At 46.4% G+C, this 22269-nt stretch overlaps 1 protein-coding gene across 9 annotated transcripts in view; it reads right to left on the reverse strand.

The window, feature by feature from the left end:
• The window catches only part of mast2 (microtubule associated serine/threonine kinase 2), a 206502-nt gene that overhangs the window by 183135 nt on the left and 1098 nt on the right, over positions 1 to 22269 (reverse strand). The gene's annotated exons all lie outside the window — the stretch shown is intronic.

Raw genomic sequence — 22269 nt, forward strand, 5'->3', positions numbered from 1 at the left:
AACACGTTATGAGCTGGTAGATCGGCTATTATTGTCGAATGTTCACCTATTTTTGATGAATGTTCGCCTATTATGACATTCCGCAAATATAGACACTAGTAATCATGTGCTTAATATTCTCTTAATTGTCCCCATATCCCCATTTACGGCTTCTAACAAAGTACAGTAGTAGTAAATTCAGTAATAGTACAGAATTGACAGAATGTGTCATTATGGTCCAGTGAAAAGCCTTCAGCTTGTCAGGTAGACTGTAGCTCAGCCCATCCCTCACTCCCTCAGCATAGTAAAGAACACCATCTGCTTCTAACCTGCTCTTCTCCGTCTTTCCAGGTGTGTGTGTGTGTGTGTGTGTGTGTGTGTGTGTGTGTGTGTGTGTGTGTGTGTGTGTGTGTGTGTGTGTGTGTGTGTGTGTGTGTGTGTGTGTGTGTGTGTGTGTGTGTGTGTGTGTGTGTGTGTGTGTAAAATCCAAAACATGTTTAATAGTTGAGAGGCCTTTAACTGAAAGCCTGCTTCTCCCACTCTCCGAGCCAGATGGTCTGTTCTGGTATCATCTCTACTCAAAAACAACATCTGCCTTCCTGCATGGACAAGTTTTCAGTTTTTTCCTGAAACCTACTGCTTTGTATTAAATGTGATCTGAATCTAAGAGGAGAGGAGAGAAGAGGCTGACTGACAGTGTCATTAGTTCTGGTTCTGGTTTGGCTAGCTTCATTACACCACATTGTTCTGGGGTTACGAGCACAACGCCCCATATTCCAGGCAGATATATATAATATAGACAATATTTTATGTCTTGCCAGATCAAAAGAGGTCCCATCATTTCAATTTGCGTACAATGAATCAAGTGCTCCTCGTGTTTATAATGTATTCAAAATGTATTCATTCAACCAGTTTCATTTTTGTGACTGCCATAAAAGCTCCATTCTACTTAATTAGCACCGAAAATAGCCAATATACAAGCTCACAACGCGTCGCAGCGCAACACATTGTGAGCTTGTCGATTGGCTATTTTCCGTGAGCAACACCGGCACGCAACTAAGTATAAATCACCCTTAATGACACCGGCGTCTCACGCTACACAGAGGAACAACAACTGAGTGCTTTCATAAAACCTCCACTCCTGTGTCCAATAGACCCTTGGAATGGAATCCATCATTATAATTTATCATGGCACGCTATTACTTTTCCAAAAGCCCACTCCATCTCCAAGGCTACAGTACGTAATAGAACGCTAGCATGCTGTATTATTCCCATGGGGGGCTGCTCAGTCGGTTGCCAGTATAAATGTGTGGTTTGGCTGGTTGGTTAGCGCGGTTAGCCATGCGCTCTGTGTTTTCATTCTTGGCCCGGGCTGTGTGTCCGTGGCGGGTGAATGGACAGACTAATGGGAGTGTTTTCACAGGTCTTTATGTCGATCTGCTCAGGAATCCGGTGCCTCATGACCCCCTGGGCATGGTTAGAGGTCAGGGAGTGTCAGGGCTAATGCTTATGTTATGTAAAACTAATCGAATACCCAAGAGCTCGCTGCAAGCCACATTAGTACAGTACGTCAATCTAACTTGGGCGTGCGGCAGGAGTCACAAGACCTTAGCACAGCATGTCCCAATTATCCATGAAGTTCATCAAATGTCCCCTCAAAATGTGATGAAATGTCAACGGCTTAAAAATGGAAAATATGGTACCACCAAGTTTGTGGGTTTGCAGTATGCATCATAATATACACAACATTCAGATGTAGTCTAATGTTGAGGGAAGTGACAAGAGAAAGTATTCTGGAGAAATATCGCTTAGCCAAAAAGGCTGACTTGCTACCCTGGGTTAAGGGTCACAAGGCAGGCACGCATGCTTATGTAACTTTGATACAATGCCATTAACGTGTCATACAAATTAGCTTGGTTTTCTCAGCTTTTCCTCCCATAACAGGCTAGTCAGCACTTGCTCGGAGTCGCTACCCTTGTCAGTCCTCCCAAACTCTCCTCTCTTGGCCAACAGCAGGTGTCAGCTCAGCCACGCTTTCCCATTCAGTAATCTTTGTCGGTCTTCTGAGGTTGCCTAGCCGTGACGAGCCCCACTTGGCCCTGATGTGAACAAGAACCCTTGTACAACAGAACACTGGTGGGTTACCCACAGGCCAAGAGCCAGTCCTAACAGCTCCGCTGCTATCCAGGATAAACAGGCCATTAGGAAGGAGAAGACAAGGAGAGAAAAGTAGGAAGCAGGGAAGGTGAGCGAGCGGGTGATGAAAGGCTAAACTGACAAAATGACAGTGAGCTAATCCAGAACTTGGAGGGGGGGGGGGGGGAGAGAGAAGAGAGAAGAGAGAAGAGAGAGAGAGAGAGAGAGAGAGAGAGAGAAGCCGCCAGTAGTAGCAGTAGAGGACAGGGATGGTTGATGTTTACAGCTCTATTAGTAATTATTAGAGTAAGACTGCTTTATTCTTTGTCGTGCGACCCCCATGTCACTTTGTGAAAATGACTGTAGGCTTTAGCAGCCTACACCAGCAATGGTGTTGTATCCCTGCCAGTTTAACACAGGAACCCTCGTGAACCTATTCTGGGCATGTCATAATAAGCAAACATTTGGCAACAATCGCAGAAACAAACCGATCTAGTCATATCTAGCATTTTCTAGTCACATCCAGTGCATCCACAGCACTCCTATCCTGCTGCTGTGCAGCTTTCCTTCCAATAGCCTGTTATTACCCCCCGAGGCAGAAAACAGAGTGATAATGGGTAAATGTCTGAGCTACGATGGTATAACATGTGGCAGCACTGTCTTGTAAACGTTTTGTCGTTTGTGTTTGCAAGCTTTTCAATCCTTCATACCAGATCACCACCCGCACATCCTCTCGTGAATACTACCATGAGAGAGTAGTCTTGCTATTATTCGATTAGTGTTAAGAGTGAAAATGGTTAAGTGTGAATTGCAAAATTGACGTGATTGAGGGCATGATCAAGACATCAGCAGGACAAAAACATGGCAGGAAAAATGAACCACCTAACCACATGGACATCAGGAAAAAAATAGCCAATCTATAAGGTCACAACGCGTTGTGAACCTGTAGATTAGCCATCTCCGGCAAAGTAATTTGGTGTAGAGGGAAAAAAGGAAGGGCCAACTACAAACTCCCGAGGGACCTCGTCAAAGTAAATAGTATTTAAGTGGCCCTATTTTCAGAGGATGATAATGACATGCATGCCCAAAATCAGCACACCAGGCTGAAAGTGGTTACTTAAAGGGAATCTTAATCTTTGGTAGAAAATCAAAAGTGGATTCCTAACGGAGTGCCAAGTGCCAACCCCTGAGGCTGCGGTGGCGCAGTGCAGTGCTGCAGCGAGTCTGCATGATGACACTGTTGCCTAGTAGACAGAACCAATGTACAGTAAGTAGCACGACACATCTGACTCTCTGACAGAGTCTTTCAGCTTCACACACAAAGCTACCACCGACGTGCATAACTGACAAATAAGAGGCTATCAAAGTGTATCAACCACACATGAACAGGTGTGAATAAAATGAAAGCACACACACACACACACACACACACACACACGCACGCACACACACGCAGGGGTGAGACAGAGAGAGTGATGTTGCATCCTGGCCAGGAGTGGATGACACGTGGGGAGGGGAGGGGTGGAGGGTGGGGTGAAGCTGTGTTAATACCAGTGGTTGAAGAAGTACTCAGATATTTTACTTAAGTAAAAGTAGCAATACCACAATATAAAAATACTCTGTTACAAGTAAAAGGCCTGTGTTCAAAATGTTACTTGAGTAAAAGTACAAAAGTATTGGCATCAAAATATAAGTACCAAAAGTAAGTACAAATACCTCAAAATTGTACTTAAGTACAGTACTTAAGTAAATGTACTTAATTACTTTCCACCACTGGTTAATACTTTGTTGTACTCCGGTGTCATGCACTGAAAAAAGGCGATCTACAAGCTCACATGCTTTTGCACTGCGATGCATTGTGACCTTGTAGATCGGCTGCTTTCGATACGCAACACGGCACGCAACCAAGTGTAAATCAGGAGAGAACAAGACAGAGTGCCTGTTAACTTCCTGGCTGCACCACGCAAAAAAACATTCTGACAAGAGGCAGTCAAGGACGGGCGGGAACAACGCGCACACAGGAAAGCAACGCCATCACATGTCAGCAACTTAATCCCGCGTGAGGCTGGCATTGCCAAAACCCACACCTGAGTCCTTGGGACGAACTCCAAGCCATTTATACTGCTCTCAGGGCTGTGTAGTGTGTGTGTGTACATTCACATACCTGTAGCCTAGACAAACGTGTGTGTGTGTGTGTGTGTGTGTGTGTGTGTGTGTGTGTGTGTGTGTGTGTGTGTGTGTGTGTGTGTGTGTGTGTGTGTGTGTGTGTGTGTGTGTGTGTGTGTGTGTGTGTGTGTGTGTGTGTGTGTGTGATTGCTGCAGGGAAGAAGCACTGGTTAACTCATTTGTGAGTCATTTGCGTGACTAGATTGTTCCAACTAACAAAACACCAGCCGTCTTCAACATGCTTAAAAAACAGAGCTCCACAACTAGCATGCTAGAGCACACCCACGCCCAGTTTGATTCACGATTTTTGCTCAAATGTAAGACAGAAAATAAGCTACGTCAAAATAAAATAAGTCAACCGAAAAAGGAAAACTTTAACTTCATTTATCATTGTACGGTACGCTCTTACTCAGTCTGAAAGGCTTTCTTCCAGCGCTGAACAGGACAGGTTTCCAGACAGGCAGCTTTAATTGTTAGCAGCAGAAAGGCTGAGGGCCTTCGCTATCCTAAATACAGAGATTTCTCCCCTCCTTACAGATGCTACAGTATGTGGATGAGAGCAGCAAACAGTCAAAACGTTAAAATGGTTGGTTAGCAGCGTTGTGTGTGAGCGTCTCTCTAAAGTTCTTTCATGTGTCACTTTGTACCCTCTGGCACCCAGGTTAGCATAATTACAGTTTTCATGTGGTTTTATGTTCTATATTAGAGAGATTTCTGCAGCAAGAGAGCCTCAGACAGTCTACTGATTTTAAGTTTGTTAAGATAGGTCCATGTGAGTTAAAGTAAGACAGGAGCAGAAACTCAAATGTTTGAGTTTTGGTCATGAGCAAACACACACAGTTTTCTGACGGAAACATAAGGCAGCATTCACAGCATGGTCCTTTAAAAATAATTAGGCACTGCCTTTTTACATTAAACCCGTATGAGAAATTACCAAAAGGCAACCGCATACCGGACCATTTTCATAAATACGTTCATGGCGCATTTTTTCGCTGTCAAATCACGACTGTGGAACTGGGGTTCGATTCCACCGCGGTGCATCCGGCTTTGTTGAGCGTCTATACGAACACAATTAGCCCCATGGAAGCCGAGCGGGGAGGGCGATATTCGTTACTGCACGTACTTCTACAGACTGGGGCGGCGCCTGTCAGAACTGAGTGTTGAGCGGGAGGAGTGGGACGGAGGTGCTGGGTCCTCCTTGTGGGGGCTCCTCACTGGCAGGGTGAGCCAGCAGGGTACAACATACAGCAATAACAGCAGTGACAACATACAGAAACGTGTGTGGGGAGGAATTCATTGGCTTAATGACGAAATTGGGTAGAAAAGGGGTAAAGCTACAGTAATAGGCTAAGTAAAAGTAAAATCACGACTGTACACAAATGCAGAGCTGCTTGTCTGAGTAGATGGACCGTATCTGTCAGCCTCAGCCACGGAGGGACCCACACTCGACTACCACCAGCGTCTGTCCGTCCCTCCCTCCTCCTCTTCTGCCTAATAAAATTAAGCCTAGTATTACCTATTATAATTACATCAAATTAGCTATATTCAGCGTGAAGTTGTATTTTCTAAAAGGGATGCATATCGCAATTAAGCCATTAAGACCGGGAACGCATCTGTGTCATTTTAGATTTTTTTGGGCTATTCAAAAATAGCAGATATACAAGCTCATAGCGTGGCACCGAGTGCCGCGCTATAAGCTTGTAGATTTGCTATTTTTGAAAAATTTTGAAACTTTGTGCAAATCTTTGAATATATATATTTTTAAGCAAACATTTGAAACTCAAATGTTTGCTTCTGGGGGGTTCCCTGGAACAAAATATTTTGAAAAGGGGGTCTGTGGCCAAATACATATCATTTTGGGTGGTCCTTGAGCACCACTGGTATAGAAAGTTTTGAAAGGTTTTTCAGAAAACTGTCAGGATTTTGAAGACATTTGTTCCTGGATTGAATGGGTTAAATAAGCAAGTTGTGGTCCAGTTGAGCAACGTGAGCTCCAGCCAGGCAACTTCAGGTGAGCAGGCCTGGCCGGGCAGCAGAACTTTACAGGCAGAGGAGTAGAAACACAGACCTCGGTGCTCTCTGGCTGCTGGTCTATAACAGAGTAATACATTTTAGGTGATAAATATAGCCGTTGTTCAATCTTGATTGCAAGATTGTGCTAGTTTAAAACTTTGTTTTCAATATTCGGCAAGTTCCAAGCATAACTTTATGCATACTTTAGCACACTTAAAGTAAGTCTGTGCAGTGTGTCAATCAATCGTGCCTTGCCCGATTATTTCTCTTTCTTTTTTTTCTTTATTCATTTTCATCACAAAAAGCTTTTTTGGACAGCGTTTTTCCTTGATGAAAGGCAGATTGTGTGAATATAGGAAGAACACGCAGACTCAAGTACACACACAAAACTTCTGATTGTAAACTCTATAATCCTGCATGTTGTTTGCCTATTGCAACAAGAGTGGCCTACACCTCACCACAAGCCTGTTCAATTCACTGAGGATTAAAGTGATAGCTGAGCTTTAGAGCTTTTAATCCCAACATGTGCCAATCGTGTGTGTGTGTGTGTGTGTGTGTGTGTGTGTGTGTGTGTGTGTGTGTGTGTGTTGTGGAGTGTCGCTTGGGGCCCGAGCTATCTGGCGTCTCCACCAAGGCGAGCAGAGGGCTGAGGAGAGGTTCCAGCACCAGAGACAGTGCAGAGCACTTGGGCAAGTAGTGGAAGGAAGGTATGTGCCTGTTTTCATCCTCAATCAGCTTGATATGATGACACCTCAGGTCTGATTGCCAGAGTGGTGACAGCCTGGTCTGATCAGCCCAACCCTATAAATGTTTGCTGAACCTCTCCTCAGATGAAACTCACTCCCTTGGTGAATGGACGCAGGCTCGGGCGGTAAGCTAAAACACACTCCAACATGTGTCCATATATGGCTTGTTAAGACTGAATTTCAATTAAGACTAATTATGGTTTCTACTCTCTTCCTAGGCACCATAGGGCACTTCATGCACGGACTAGGAACTGTTGTTGTAATACCCCAATCCGGGAGGAATTTGTGTTATAGTTTTCCCCTACCTGCCTTTGTTAAAGTTTCCCCCCAATAAAAGACTGCTGTTTATGCAAATCAAGTGACTCTGTGGTTGGTTTTGGTCAGCACTCCTCACAAAATGGTGGAGAATACGGGTAAGTGCTGATCATCACCGACCCGGGGGGAAACATGGAACATGCTAATGCGCTCACTGCCCTGTTAAAGAGCCAAGCGGATCTACAGGAGGCACTAACGGAACTGTGCAAGAAGTTTGAGAGAGATGCCAATGTCTTAAGATCACCCAGTGAGGTGCTTACCAAACTCGGGCCCGAGGATGACGTGGAGGCCTATCTAGAGTTGTTCGAACGCACCGCCACCAGAGAGAAATGGCCACAGGCCGACTGGGCCGGGAACCTGGCTCCGTTTCTGAGCGGAGAAGCTCAACGGGCCTGCCGAGACCTCGACCTGGCAGACGCAAGAGACTACACCAAGTTGAAGAAAGCCATCTTGGCCCGCCAGGGCTACAGTCTGCCAGCCCGGGCCCAGCGGTATCACAGCTGGGTGTACAACTCGTCTCTCCCTCCACGCCCTCAGGTAGCCGCCCTACTGAGACATACACAAAGTTGGCTAACCAGCGACGGGGAACCGCCCTGGATCGAACGCATTGTGGTAGATAGATGTATCCGTGCCCTGCCGCCCGATGCCCGCAGATATGCGTCCCAAGTGAGCCCCGACTCACTCAATGAGATGGTTGCGTTATTAGAAAACTATCAAGTGAGCGTTGAAATGTTAAAGGCTACCAAACCTGACAGCACAAGAGCTCCCGTGGAAGAGAGAGCCGTACGAGACAGAGGGAGAGGATCCCCGCCAGCGACCCAGACGCGGCCAAACCGAGCCCCGCTGGCCACGGTCTCGGTACCACGGGCGCCACAGCAGCGAAGATGCTACATTTGCGGTCAGACGGACCACCTATCCTGGTCCTGCCCCGACAAGGACGTCACGATGGCGTCCGCTGTCAGCTCGGAAGCGCCCCGGCCCAGCCTGTTCGTGACATCCTGCTGGGCTCATGAGGAGATCCAAACGGCAACACTGCCGGTGAAGGTGGACGGCCAAGACACCTGCGCCCTGTTGGACTCAGGCAGCGCCATCACTCTGGTCCGGGCAGACCTGGTGGACACAGTAGATGCCACAACAGTGCCGGTGACCTGTGTCCATGGGGATGTGCGCCGGTATCCAACCACCCGCCTCCACATACAGACCACGAGGGGAGATGCCACTATCCAAGCTGGTGTGATTCCCCAGCTGCCGGTGCCCCTGCTCATCGGCACCGACTGTGTCTTGTTCGAACGGTACTGGACGGCAGGGAGGCGTCAAGAAACCCGCCGGCCCAGACATGGACGGGCCCGCCGAGCGAGACGACGTCCACTACCTGCCTGCCCAGCGTTCCCAGGTGACACAGAAGGTCCACTGAGTGAGAGCTCCGGGGGTGACGGCCCCGGCAGTGAAGGAGGGAGGAGCGGCGTTGACGCCGACAGAGCGAGAACGCGAGGCCAGGCCGAAGCGACGGACCAGCCCTCAGAGCCGTTCTCTGAGTTTCCCCAGTTAGAAAACCCGGAGTCCAGGACGCCGGGGAAGTTTGCCAGTGCCCAGTGGTCCGACCCCAACCTGGAACAGGCCCGCCAGAGTGTGTCAGCGGTGGACGGACAGCTGTGCGAGGGGGTGAGTGTGCTTTCCTCACCACATTTCCTAGTTAAAAATAGCCTGTTGTACCGTGGGGTAAGAACTGAGGGGGGGGACAATGTTGAACAGTTGTTGGTGCCTAAACTGTACGTTTCTAGGGTGTTGTACCTAGCGCACACCCACCAACTGGGCGCCCACCTGGCGGTACAGAAGACTTATGACCGGATCCTGGGCCGCTTCTACTGGCCAGGGATAAAGAAAGCAGTAGAAGACTACTGCCGAGCATGCGCTGTGTGCCAGAAGACGGCACCCCGACCTAAGCAGCGAAACCCGCTGGTTCCCCTGCCTATTATAGAGACGCCCTTCTCACGCTTAGCTATGGACATTGTTGGCCCCCTCCCAAAGTCTGCCCGAGGCCACAAGTACATTTTAGTGATTATGGATTATGCCACCAGATACCCCGAGGCCATACCCCTTAGAGTTGCCTCAGCTAGAGCAGTGGCCAGAGAGCTATTCCTGTTGTTCACTCGGATGGGTGTGGCTGAAGACATTTTAACGGACCAAGGCAGCTGTTTTATGTCCCGGGTGCTTGCTGCTATGTGTAAATGGCTCAAGGTCAAGCAGTTGCGTACCTCGGTCTATCACCCACAAACCGATGGCCTTGTAGAGAGGTTTAATCGCACGTTGAAAAGCATGTTGAAGAAGTTGACCGACATCGATGGGAAGAACTGGGACCAACTGCTGCCCTACGTACTCTTCTCCATTCGGGAGGTGCCCCAGGCCTCCACTGGGTTCTCCCCCTTCGAACTCCTGTATGGACGGAACCCCCGAGGCCTCCTGGACCTGGCCAAAGAGTCGTGGGAGAGCCAGCCGTCCCCTCATCGCAGCGTCATCGACCACGTGGAGCAGATGCAGGACCGGATGAGGAAGGTGTGGCCTATGGTTCGGGAACACATGCAAAAGGCCCAGGCAGACCAGGCTCGAACCTACAATAGAGGCGCCCTGATCCGAGAGTTTAAGGTGGGGGAGCAGGTGCTGGTATTGGTACCAAGCCATGAGTGTAAGTTTCTGGCTAAGTGGCAAGGGCCCTATGAAGTTGTGGATAAAGTTGGACCCGTAAACTACAGGGTAAGGCAGCCGGGCCGGCGGAAGGGCCATCAAATTTACCATGTAAACATACTGAAGAAGTGGCTGGCCGCGGAGGCCCCTCCTTGTCCGGCCCTGTTAACATCTGTCTCTCCTCAGGAACCAAACCCTGTTGTTATAGGGAAAGAGCTCTCCCCGTCCCAGCAGCAGGATCTTCGGGAGCTCCAGGACCGGAGTCGAGATGTGTTCTCAGAGTTACCAGGCCGAACGACAGTCATGGAACATGATATCCAGACCCCTCCAGGGACTGTGGTGAGACAGCGCCCCTACCGCATCCCGGAAGCTCGCCGTGAGGCTGTGAGTGAGGAGGTGAGAAAGATGCTTGACCTAGGAGTCATCGAGGAGTCCCACAGCCCCTGGTCCAGTCCGATAGTCCTTGTGCCAAAGCCAGACGGGACCATCAGGTTTTGCAATGACTTCAGGAAGCTAAATGACGTGGCCCTGTTCGACGCCTACCCCATGCCCAGGGTGGATGAATTGATAGAGAGACTCGGTCCCGCCCGGTTTCTCAGCACCCTCGACCTCACAAAAGGCTACTGGCAGGTGCCCCTGACCACACGGGCGAAGCCAAAGACGGCCTTTTCCACACCTGAGGGTCTTTATCAATACACCGTCCTCCCATTCGGGGTCCATGGCGCCCCGGCCACGTTCCAGCGGATGATGGACCGGATCCTGCGGCCCCACCGCTTGTATGCCGCTGCCTACCTGGACGACATAGTCATTCACAGCCCCACCTGGACGGACCATCTGAGGCATCTAGAAGCCGTGCTGGGGGCTCTCCGCCAGGCCGGGCTGACGGCCAATGCGACGAAGTGTCGAATGGGCCTGGTAGAGACCGATTACCTTGGTTACACCATAGGCCGGGGGTGTGTGAAGCCGCAGACCCGAAAGGTGGAAAGGATTCAAAACTGGCCCAGACCAGCGACCAAGAAGCAGGTAAAATCGTTCCTTGGCCTGGTCTCATATTATCAGAAATTCATCTCCAATTATGCCACTATTGCAGCGTCGTTACACGATTTGACCCGCAACCGTCTGCCACACCATGTCCAGTGGACTGAGGTAACAGAGGCCGCTTTCCAGAAGCTCCGACAGGCCCTATGTGAGGGACCGGTCCTGGTAGCCCCTGACTTCAAGAAGCCCTTCGTCCTGCAGACGGACGCATCTGGAACCGGGGTGGGAGCGGTGCTGGCTCAGGTGCTCAATGGAGAGGAACACCCAATCACATACATTAGCCGCAAGCTCCTAAAACATGAACGCAACTACTCCACGGTGGAGAAGGAATGTTTAGCCATCAAGTGGGCCGTTCATCACCTGAGATATTACTTGTGGGGACGGGAGTTTACTCTAGTGACTGATCATGCGCCTCTAAAGTGGATGGCAACCAGTAAAGACCGGAATGCAAGAGTAACCCGCTGGTTTTTAGATTTGCAGGACTACAAGTTCAAGGTGGAGCACCGGCCAGGCAGGGCCATCAAGAATGCGGACGCTCTATCCCGCTTATATGAAGACCAAGAAACAGAAGCTCCCGACCCAGGCGGCGAGCTTAGGGGGGGGATATGTGGAGTGTCGCTTGGGGCCCGAGCTATCTGGCGTCTCCACCAAGGCGAGCAGAGGGCTGAGGAGAGGTTCCAGCACCAGAGACAGTGCAGAGCACTTGGGCAAGTAGTGGAAGGAAGGTATGTGCCTGTTTTCATCCTCAATCAGCTTGATATGATGACACCTCAGGTCTGATTGCCAGAGTGGTGACAGCCTGGTCTGATCAGCCCAACCCTATAAATGTTTGCTGAACCTCTCCTCAGATGAAACTCACTCCCTTGGTGAATGGACGCAGGCTCGGGCGGTAAGCTAAAACACACTCCAACATGTGTCCATATATGGCTTGTTAAGACTGAATTTCAATTAAGACTAATTATGGTTTCTACTCTCTTCCTAGGCACCATAGGGCACTTCATGCACGGACTAGGAACTGTTGTTGTAATACCCCAATCCGGGAGGAATTTGTGTTATAGTTTTCCCCTACCTGCCTTTGTTAAAGTTTCCCCCCAATAAAAGACTGCTGTTTATGCAAATCAAGTGACTCTGTGGTTGGTTTTGGTCAGCACTCCTCACAGTGTGTGTGTGTGTATCTATAGATCTGTGACTGTTTTGTAATTACTTTTTCACAGCATTCTCCTGCACACGCACTCCCAACCTTATTTTGTCAATGTTTCGGTCAGACAAGGACCTTCATCAGGCCACCGTTTTGTAATTACACATTTTGCCCAGTCATGCCTTCAGAATGAGATGGCTCCTAGTAAAAGTAATCAGAGAGGCAGGAGCACTGGAGCGGCTGTGTGCTGGTGGGGATTTGGATTGAAGAAGGTTATACAGAAAAACAAATAAGAGCCGAGGTGAGGGCTCACTGAATGACGGGGTATACTGTTTTAAGATGACGTACGTACAAGACTGATGCGGCGATGCAATTCCATTCGTTGAAAAAGAGGGGAAACTATGACATTGTGCGATGCCGAGTTTTGTTTTGTATTCTGTTTTTTGTTTTCTGCAAAGAAGGAGACCGCCTCGACCGCAGGGCAACCACGGTCTACTACTGTTTTTATTGGAGTTGTTAGAATGGAAAGTCTCTCCACCAGATATAAACTATTGTAATTTGTTTAGGTTATTTATTATTATGAACTTGAGTTCCAGGGTTGGCCTAAATATAAATCCTCTTGGGGCCCGTGCCAGAGATTGAGGGTGTGTGCTTTGAATGCTCTTTGTTCATGAGATACAGCAGTGATACAGCCACTAATCAACTTCCTGGTCATGTCGAAGTCTGGAAAGTTTGGTCATTGTTACACTAGGTAGGGTTGTTGGCCAATGAAGAAAGACGTGCTGTGGATCAAAGGGAAAAGGTAACTAGCATTAGGGACGTCTGGAGAACTATGTTCTTTTCTAACTGGGCCCTGTCCACCACTGTGTGTCGCGTTGTCCACCTATAGTTGGCTGCTGAACTCAAGGAAGCAGGATGTTTTGTTGCTGTTAGGAAGCTCCTTAGCCGGCCACAACCTACTGCTTTAATGACCTCCTCCTCAATCAGGACAGCCACAGGGAGGGGACAACACAGTGGCCTACATTCACACACACTCACACACACACAAACGACAGGCTAAATGTACATACATGATATACACAAAGGGATCATGACACATAAGCACGAAAGTGGTGCAACTACTTAACCATTTCCGCCTATTTTATGCTTTACCGAACAGTGTCACACAGAAATAGCTCACAATGCATCACGATGCCATGCGTTGTGAGCTTGTAGATCTGCTATTTACATTACATTACGGGGTAAGCACCCTGCACACACACACACACACACACAGGCTCACCTCATGTGACTCATGAAACTTGTATTGACAGTGACACGGTTTCCGTGTGTGTACAAACAACAGTGAGATCATCCTGACAGGACAAAGGGCAGAGTTGCAATACAAACCTGTTACCTACACTAGGATCAGATTTCCATGAACACCCCCACCCCCTCACCCCCGCCAAACCGTTGTCATAAGGGACTAGACTAGATCTGGCATCAGCCCAGTGAGTGCTTAAAGACACTGAAGTGAAGGTGTAGAATTAGGCTAACCAAGGCCACCGCCACCACCAGCCTTGTGGTGTTATTTTGTCTACGGCTGGCGTAGATGAGTCACCTGTGTTTACACGGAAGAAGGCATACATCTCAATTGGGGCGGGTTTTCTAATTACGCAGATCCTTTTACTGCCTTCTCTGATGACTCCTCTCACCGCTGTCACCCGTTTAACAGTTTTTTCCCATTTTTACTCCTTCAACTGAAAGTCAAGCCACTGTGGTCCGTTGGACTGTGTAGATTTTACTATCCCCTTGGCCCTGGGTGTAAAACTGTTTGAAAAGGAAACTGGAAAAATTGGTTATATTTTTACCTGACATTTCAGAGATATAATCAGAGCTAGATAAGATCAGAGCATTGTAAACAGGTTAACAATGTTCAATACTTTATCTTGTAAGTCAGACTTGTGCCTTTACTTATTCAGGTCACTTGAATGTAAGATTGCTTACTTAGTATCTAATGTTTACATCTATTTTACAATGATGTCAAGTGAGAGATCTTCACAGAACCTACACAGTAAAATCCCCAGTGTTAATATATCAATCTGTAACTCAGAGACAGTGTACAAATGTAACCAAATGGTCCATTTGGCTAAATTCTTTACATTGTGAAAATGAGTTCAATTAATTTTTCAGTGTTAGCCTCATGTACTTCCTTGGTTGTATTTGACAAGTGGAATTCATTATTGGCTACAACACACTGACAGGGTGCACGGTTGAGCTACCACCTGTGCTGCAGTCACAAGTTCACAACACTGCCAACTCCTCAGTGATATGACCGCATATATACATATGTAGCAGTTCAAGGATCACCTTTTCCGCTCTCCATTTGAAATCACTGTGCCCAGATCTGTTTCAGAGAGACATTTTTACCACCGTGAAACACTGCCAGATGAACTGACCGAATGTACTCTTCCATCTGGCACTCTTAAAGTACACAGCTTGGACACATAGCGCTGTGCTAGCGTTACAGGAAACGCACATCAATATTTACAGAAACACAGTTAGGAGATGCTAGTTGCCAAATGCCTGAGGTTCACCAACACCAACATGGTAACTTTGCAAGACCAACAAGGCGGTCTTTATGTTTCTTTGAGGCTTAAATGTTACGGAAGATTCAATTCATGACTCAGGAGGATGTGAGCGCTTGTGTCTTGTGATATTGTGTGTAAACATACTCTGCGTCTTACTGAAAACCCATCAATCTGGCCCCTGTCAAGCAACATTAGGGCCTAGTAGCGACTGCCGTGCAGGTTCATGCACGTAGCATTCCACCTAGACTCTCCCTGCCTCTCCTTACCGGTTTTCTCCTGTTCTGACCCTGCTGCTGCTGCTTATGAGATGCTCCCACGCTACAGCATTGGTTCTCAAAGTGGGGTCTGGGGACCCCCAGGGGTCCTTGGAGGGGTACCAGGGGGTCCCCAGCAAAATGTGTTAATAGTGTCACAATCATTTTAACCACTTTTACCATATTTTATAGCTTGGCTATTCAAAATTAGCAGATATACAAGTTCATCAAAAACTTCTGGGGGTCCCTGGAACAATATATTTTGAGATGGGGGTCCGCGGCCAAAATATATATAATTTTGGGGGTCCTTGACATGAAAAGGTTTGAGAACCACTGTTCTAGTACACAAACACACATGGAGCACACACATCAGCACAAGCACTGGCACAAACAAATAAAGGCCTTGGGGGATATGAATAAAACAAATGACTATGTCTGTTCAGCTCAAGTTGTTGAACAGATTGAAAGGCAAATGAAGTGTGGCTCTGGCACAGCTGGAAGAAAATCCCCCATCTCTGGCCCTAGCACAACAATACCGATAGATGGAACTTACACGGAAATGCACACAAAACACGCACACAGACAAAATGATTACTCATCTCTGGCAGAAAAACAGGCACAGATTTATATTGCTACTGCACAGGAAGCACAGATACTGCCTGCCATAAACACATAAAGGCCAAATATTAGGACACTGTAAACAATTAGGCTTGTAGTGCAGGCCAGTGGCCCAAACTCTTCAGCGTCACCTCAAAGCTCATGCACACATGCACATCACTAAGCACAGGCTCACACGCGTAGAAAATGTAAAGCATATGACGCCAAGCTTTGCATTTTTTAAACATCATCTCCATATAATGCTCACCACGTAACAGTCGCATTTCTGACTACTCGCTCTGTGTCTCAGAGGTGGACTGTGGATGGTTCGATAACATGCCTACTGATTGCATCATCGTTGGTCATATCAAACAATAAGAATTATTGATGGAAGAATGCCTTCCATTTCAGAGTGGCAACATGCTTGGAACCTCCAACGATGTCACTGGTAGGCAGGTTTCTGAACAGTCCACAGCCCACCTCTGAGACGCAGAGCGAGTAGACACAAAAGGTACCATCTTAAAATGAGCATTAGTGAGGACCAATTGCGTGAAGATAAGGTTGAAAAATGGGTGACGTGTTCCTTTAACTATCAAACTGAATTTCTCATCACACCTCAGTGAATCCCTGAACACTGTCAGCTACAGTACCACACACACACACACATTTAAACCATACTTCGAGTGGAAAAGAAAAAATGTCAGCAGTTTAACTTTTTACATCAATTACACACACACACACACACACACCCACACCCCCACCCACAGCCACACACATACACCCACACCCCCACACACACATTTAGAGAATGAATGAATTAAATGCTGGCCCTAAAATCCCACTGTATTGGGGCTTTAACACCAGCACAGCAGGTGTAAGCTTTAATTATCAGTTGGCATGCATGACAGCCTGACCAGGAACAGTCGAAAAGGAGAAAGAGAGGGACTGGGGGGAACCAGAGAACAACCATATAAACCATAGATAGATAAATGACATGTAGTGGAGACTTGTGTATCTGGACAGAGAGGGTAGAGCAGCAATGCAAGAAAAGGGGAACAAGGAGAGACGAAGAACAGAGTGTCCAGACTGAGCAAGAGAGGTACAGGCAGGGGGGGATGAGGGGAGGGCGTGGAGAAGGAGAAAAAGTGGAGGAAGCGTGAGCGATGAAGAACGAGAGAGACGTGATGTAATGTAAAAGACAGGGTGGGGGTTCTGAGATCCACTGTGACCGTTTTTAAACATGCAAAGAAATCTAACAATGTATCCAAATAGAAATTTGCTTTTCTGTGCCTCAAGTAACATTTGAATGTTGTATTATTATTCATTATCATTTATTTTTTATCAAACTATTCATAAACTTTAAACAGAAGCTGGGGTTAGAGGGGAGTGCCACCAAGGTCCTTATCTCATCTCTTAAGCTTAGTTTCAGGGGATGGAAATGTGGGATCGGCAGAGAGCTGACAGCACAAGAGCATGCATGTGTGTCGCGCACACACACACGCACGCACGCACGCTATAGGAGATTTTCTATGCTCTTGAGGCTTAAGGGGAGCCTCCCTTGGCGGAAAATAGGCCAGCAGCCACAAAAGGTTCACTAGTGTTTCTGTCTGGTGTCCTTTATGAACATGAATAATGCACAGTTTCCTTACCCCCGGTCCTCGCCCAAAGATAGCTTTTGGAGATAATAAGATAAAGATAAGCTGAAACAGCACTGATCTTCACTGCAATGTACGCCGTTTCCTCTGCGCTATGGAGCTCATCATGGTCGTGATTCTGGGTAATAAGCGGGGCTTTAGAATGAATGCCCCTCACCCCTCTGCATCTGTACCACCCCATTATCACTCTCTTAGGAGCCCTCAAATGGCAGACATTAGCCATTTGGGCTCCATCAATCAGTGCAACGACACCCCCCTCCCCTTGCTGGCATTACCTGCCAGCAGCGCGCCTTGCAGCTGGGAGCAACAGCAGCCATCCTCGCTTCTCGGTGGCAGCCCAGTGGCTCGCTCATCCATGACCAGTCAATGGAGGGGAAGGAAATGATTGTCCCATATCATTTTATGGGAGCAGAGCCGGTTAATGGTTAGCCTAAGACATCGCTAATGATGAGATAGAATGCAGACAGCTGAGGCAACTGTCAGCTTCGACTAAAGTGCTATTTCCAAAGACTGAGTTTGGGAACCAAAGTGTGGGTTTGAAAATTGGTTGGAAAAAAGGGGTCACTATAACAACTCTCCAGCACCACTTCATCTCTAAATGTGGTAGCCACACTAGCCATAGGCATGGCGACCCAAGTACAAGGACCTGAAGCCAAATCCTAGTTGTACTGCAACTATCTGGCCTATCTGTAGTAACGGATCCGGTCTTTTGTGTACAGAGACACACACAAACTAAGGACCAGGTCGTGACAGTACAACATACTGCAATCAGATTGTTGTCATCATTGCAGCATCACCACAGTGAAATACTGTGTAGGCAAGTCGAAGTCAGCGTTATCAAAGGCTGTGGCACACCAAACATACTTGTCCTGACTACTACAGAGTAGACTTTGTCAGGAGATCAGATTGAGAGGCGTTGCCGTTGATGTAATCTCTCAAGAACAGATTCCGACCTGCGGTGGAATCTGTCGGAGCGGTTCGTCCTAACCAGTGCGCATTGGCTAAAAGTGGGCGTGCCTTCAGATCAGGAAGTGGGCCGCGCTTTACCCAATCAAATGTAGTGGGCGGGATTCACGTGTCCATCCACCATGATCCACCCTCCCCCCCTCGAAACTAGCCAAAACTAATTTAACAATAGCGTCCTCGGAGCGGACAAAACCACGGAAAGATATTCACATTTTAAATTACTCTTTCATCATAGAAACAAGTGGGCTTATAACCAAAACCATCCATGTTCTCTGGGAGAAGTGGTGTTAGTGTTCCGTGTAGAAATATTGTTAGTGGGAATGAAAACATGGTCGCACCAACCGGAAGTGATGCGCTATAGGCAGACATGAAACCGGTGTTTCCCTGCGCACTAGGCTTCCATTTGCCTCCGGCCAGACCCCACAGACAATGATCACAAACAGCAGAGGTCGCTGTTTTTCATTTTCTGTGGGGTCTGGCTACGCGAGACTACCGTTGATGTTACAAAAAAAAGGTGTTAAAATTCGCACAAATTACAGCTGACGGACGGTTGACTTATTACTTATGGCGCTATTATGCGCAGCCTGTGTGAGAAGGAATAAATCTAACTGGGCGAATACATGAATGAATAACCTTATAACGTTACTATACCCCTTGCAAAAAGACGACTGCGACTGTAAAGAATGCAGCTCTTTGAGTTGTAGAACACAATTCTGCAATAGGCAGGGTCTTACATGTGTATTGTTTGTCTTCAACACTGACATTGACATTAAACATACATGTTCAACCATCAAATAATTGCTCTCTCTCTCTCTCTCTCTAGTAGTGTTAGAATTGTGATATTCCATCAAACAGAAAGGTGTCTCATGTTTCCTTTACAGGAAGTCAAGTGGAAACATTGACCAGTAAAACATATAGCAGGTTCAGATATAGCAGGCATATCTTTTTTCGACTGTTCAGCGCTTTGTCCCATTTCACAAACCTAGGATAATGGGATCTCAAAGTTCAGTCATATGGGCTAAATATATTCAATAGACAGATTCTCATTAACTTCTAAAGCAGGTTCCTTTTTTGATTTTACTTTAGTACACCAACTGAGGAAAATCCTCTAGGGCTAATCCACCACACACACCCATCCTCCAGTCCATACACTACAGTATAATAATAATAATGTACGGTACTGCCATAATCCTCTATAGATTTGAGCCTACTTCCACTCTGCCCTAATTAGCTTGATCCTCAGAGGGACCCTACAATTGGAAACAACGAACATACATCTCTGTAATGAGTGAATGATACAACTCAATTCCAGAAGGTATACGCAGAGGATTAACTCATACAACTCAACATGACATTGTAGCTCTCTGGATGGTAATCATGAAACGTATGGATGCTACATATCTGATATATTTCCTGTGGATCATAACAATTGGCTTCCATGCCTGTCTTCTGAAGAAACTACTAGTCTTCTATTGACTGAGTTACAAATGCGGCCAGTAGTTAACACCCATTAAATAATGTTTGATCACAGCACAGACCAGGAAGAAGCAAGGAGGCAAGCAAGAAGGACAAATACATAAGGAAAGATGAATGGAAAGAGCTAAAGCAAGGCCTATATGGATAAATGATGGAACAAGACAGGATGCACTTCAGAATATTCAAATAATAGTCATCCAGCCGTTATTAAAAGTAGACAAGACAGGACTGTGCTGAGTCTGTTTTAATGTTTTGATGTGGAAACAATGTGCTAATACATGCAGTGCTGAACTAAGCAACCCTTGAGGAAACCAAGCGAATTCCTCCACACGACTGCAATAAATGTCAGCCAGCCTGCTGCAATCCTCATTGTCTTGTTTAAACTTTATTATGTGCAGCAGATTGGGCTGTTTATACTGTTTCCATTCACCATGCCAGTGAGGCATTTTGGCTGGTGAAAAAAACATAACCACAACAACGCTATCGGAGAGCAAATCCTCTCAGGTTATAAGGCACAACAAGGGTGGTCCTTGGAAAGCAGAAATGACAATAAAGCCGTAATTGCTCCCTCATTAACAAGTAACTAGGAAAAAATGGTGCGGAAAAGCTTGGTTTTCGAAGGAATTAGGTTAAGTTACCATTAAAAATTAATTGTGCTCAAGATTACGGATTACCTACAGTTGTAATCTGTTTGTTTAATTAATTGAATACTTCATTAGTCAGAAATGTAAACATGTACAGGCAGAGGTAGAGGTGTCAGACATTAAGGCTAAAAGGATAACACAAAAAGTCCTGGGAACTTGTTTTCATTGTGGTCCTATGTAACTGTAAATGTTCATGTTGCTTTCAAACTATAGACAAGATTAATGGTGCTGTCACATACAATAGAGCAGCATTATTATAGGCTGTGAAATTCTCACACTTCAAGCTTCACAACAATGTGCATAAAAATAAAATACGAATAACATCATACAAGTAAAACAATATTTGTAATAAAAGGAATAATAAACAAAATAGTTTAAAGCATGCACAACTGAAATTAAGTGCACAATCTATCACAGTTTACATACTCATGGAATTCACAGGTTACGACAATACTGTTATTGTGCAATACTGTATGTTACACCCAAAAGAGGGGATATTTTAGGTTGAGGAGGAGTTCACACAAATGTCTGCCAATGTTGCCAAGGACAAAGTGCAACCTTCAAAAGCTCAGTCAGCCACTCATTCACACATACATGCACAGACAAGCACACCTTCTTACTAGAGATAATAGTGACATCGTTCAATTCCCATAATTGTAGTTGCAAACCTTGTAAAAGTTGCGACACAGAGGGCTCTGAAACTAAACTTCTGAGTGATTGACTGATTCAGCCTTCACTCCCTGAAAACAAATGTGTTGCCAGGTTAGTTAGGCAAACACTACACAATTCTTGCAGTAGTTATAACATGAAAAGTTCCTTTAATGAGGCATTTGTCACACGCACACCTTGCACCATAAGGAGTGGCAACAACGATATGATTAATTTCCAAAGTGTAACCATTACACATATGACTGAATAAGAGGAAGAGTTCCCATCTAGTTCTCCTCTGCACTCCACACTCCTTGCAGTGTCTTACAAACACACACACACACACACCTTTGCCTGGCTGTCTGACATTTCTCAATATCATGAGGTTCACTCCCTCCCCTTAGCACATACTGTACCTCAATCACACCAATCTGCCAAAAAAATAAAATAAAGAATACTTCGAATGTTTCTCTCAGGTGGACGTTAGGGAGATTAATTTTTCAAAGTGCCCTGTTAACCTGCTTAGGAATTCAGAGAGACTGAGGGGAATGCTTAACAGGCTGAGGCAACAATCTGAATGTATCAGATGATATTATGTCTCATAACAACGCTAATGTCCCAAGTGCAAGGGTGGAGCAGCATTTTAACACGACACAATCAATTGGATCAAGCGACCAGAGAAATCGAGTAGCATTACTTCATGAGAGACGTTTAGGTTCCATCGATGACACCATCCTTGGAAACAGTACATGATGTTATGGAAGAATGAACCAGGATCATTCAAGTGTCAAGCCAAGCGGCGAACCTCATGCTCTTTCAGAACAACACATCATCACATTAATCTTCTTGATTCTTTAATCAGCAGCAATTAAAGTCCATATGCTAGAATCAAAAAACATAAAAAGGCTTTTCAATAGCAGCTACGTACGTTGGCACGCTGACAGCTTGCAAAGCATATCCCATAATTTCATGTTCATTCGACATTATGTCTGGACAATGTGAAGAACAGTACATGTTGCATAGATATTATTACAGTATGCTGCACGAAACGAGCATGCAGCCAGACTTCAGAGCCATAAATATGAAACCACATAGTTGATACTGGACAGAAGTGGATTGCTCATTGCTGAAACACACGCACATAGGCGCACAAACACACGCGCACCCCCCTCACTCACAGCCAGGATCCCCACTCACTGGTCCTTGGGGGGGCTTTAGCTGACTCGTCTCCAGCTAAATGATTGAT

The sequence above is a fragment of the Gymnoscopelus microlampas genome, assembly GCF_963454915.1.
Source record: "Gymnoscopelus microlampas genome assembly, chromosome: 9".
Lineage (NCBI taxonomy): Eukaryota > Metazoa > Chordata > Actinopteri > Myctophiformes > Myctophidae > Gymnoscopelus > Gymnoscopelus microlampas.